Source organism: Castor canadensis, chromosome 6 (assembly GCF_047511655.1).
Source record: "Castor canadensis chromosome 6, mCasCan1.hap1v2, whole genome shotgun sequence".
NCBI lineage: Eukaryota > Metazoa > Chordata > Mammalia > Rodentia > Castoridae > Castor > Castor canadensis.
The window spans coordinates 129,659,998-129,661,964 of record NC_133391.1 but is presented as its reverse complement, the minus strand read 5'-3'; the positions used below and the strand labels follow the sequence as shown (position 1 = coordinate 129,661,964).

The window sequence follows — 1,967 nt, the reverse complement described above, 5'->3', positions numbered from 1 at the left end:
ACAGGGAAGGGAGGGGGGAAGAAGCTCGGATGAGTGCTGTATGAGTAAAACAAGCCATAATTAGAACAACACCATGAAAGAGCTATAAAGCAAGTGTTATAGAAGTTCAAAGACAGAGGGGAAATCCATCCATTTCTGGAAAGACTTCACAAATGGTCCTGGTAGATTTGGCAGGATATCAGCATGCACAGAGCAAATATAAAGCCAGCATGCCAGACAGAAAAAACAGCATAAGAAAAGGCAAGTAAGAAAATTGGAACAATACAGAGAATATTAGCATGGTCCCTGCTCATGGATGACACACAAATTCGTGAAGCACTCCACATTTTTTTTTAAACCTGTTGAAACCACCATAAGAAAGGTAGAAAGAAGAAAAATAAAGGAGATGAACTATTTCAGATTATAATATATACATACATGGAAATTTCACAAGGAAACTTCCTGTGTAGCTATCTTCAACAAACAAAAATGTCTTTTTTTTTCTTTTACAAAACCAGAGGAGAGTGGAACAGTCCTGTTTCAGGGATGGGCGGGGGGGTTGTTAGTGCCGGTGGGAGGGGGGAGGTGATGGGGAAAGGGTGTAGGAGGGTGAATATGGTCCAAATACTGTGTTCACATTTATATAAATGGAAAAAGGATGTCTGTTGAAACTGTTCCAGGAATGGGGTGGGGGAAGGGGGATAAATAAGAATGATGGAGGGGTGAATTCAATTATGATATATTGTAAGAACTTTTGTAAATGCCACAATGTACCTCCACCCAGCACAACCATTAAAAAAAAAAAAAAAGCACAAATATCCTCAGTTTCCACACATCTTGGACCTGTGATGAAGTCTCACATAAAAAGATCTGTGAAAAGAGAAATGACAATCATTGGACCTTCCATCAAAAATTTAAAATGATTGAGGTGCCAGTGGCATATGCCTGTAATCCTAGCTACTTGTGAGGCTGAGATCAAGAGGATAGCAGTTTGAGGCTATTCCTGGTAAGTAGTTCACAATGCACCCATCTCCAAAACAACCAGAGTCAAGTGGACTGGAGGTGTGGCTTAAGCAGTAGCATGAAGTCCTGATTTCAAACCCCAGTCCCACCAAAAAGAAGGAGAAGAAGAGAAGAAGAAGAAGAAGAAGAAGAAGAGGAAGAGGAGGAGGAGGAGGAGGAGGAGGAAGAGGAAGAAAGGGATGAAAATGCAAGCAAGGCCAGGCACAGTAAGTATTTGTAATCCTAGCAACATGGGAGGCAGAGATCTGCAGGATCAAGGGAGGCAAGCCCATGAAAACAGTTAGCAAGGCCCCATCTCACCCAATAGAAAGCTGAGCATGGTGGCACACACCTATCATCCCAGCTATAAAGGGAATACAAATAGGTGAATCATGGTCCAGGCCAGCCTAGGCATAAATATGAGACCCTATTTGAAAAATACCTAAAGCAAAAAGGGCTGGGGGGATGGCTCAAGTGGTAGAGTGCCTGCCTACCAAATGCAAAACCCTGGGCTCAACTCCCATTCTTCATGAAAAGAAAAGAAAAGAAAAAAAGGAAGGAAAAGAGGGAGGGAGAGAGAAAGAGGAGAGAAGAAAGATGAAAAGGAAGGAAGGAAGGAAGGAAGGAAGGAAGGAAGGAAGGAAGGAAGGAAGGAAGGAAGGAAGGAAGGAAGGAAGGAAGGAAGGAAGGAAGGAAAAGAAAGAAGAAGAAAGAAAGAGAAAGGCAAACTCTGTCATCTGGCGCATGCAGCTGTGTTGAATGACACACCTCAGTCTGACTGAAAATGACATGGGAGGTGGTTGCCATGAGAGGCAAAGCCATAAACAGAGGTTGGAGAAGCTGTGTTGAGACTTTATGGCCATGACAAAAATGACCAGAGTTTGCCAGGCAGATCACTGAGCAGGGAGCAATTAGATTGCACACATACAAAAAAATTATTCAGTTAGAATGCAAATGACCAGATTATTAGGGCAACCACTAGCAAG

General features: G+C 42.6%; 1 non-coding gene across 1 annotated transcript; it reads left to right on the top strand.

Moving 5' to 3' along the window:
• The first annotated feature begins 228 nt into the window (after nucleotides 1-228).
• LOC141424416 (U6 spliceosomal RNA) lies at nucleotides 229-330 on the top strand. Its single transcript, XR_012449352.1, has one exon. It is a non-coding gene; the product is annotated as a U6 spliceosomal RNA (small nuclear RNA).
• The last annotated feature ends 1,637 nt before the right edge of the window (nucleotides 331-1,967 follow it).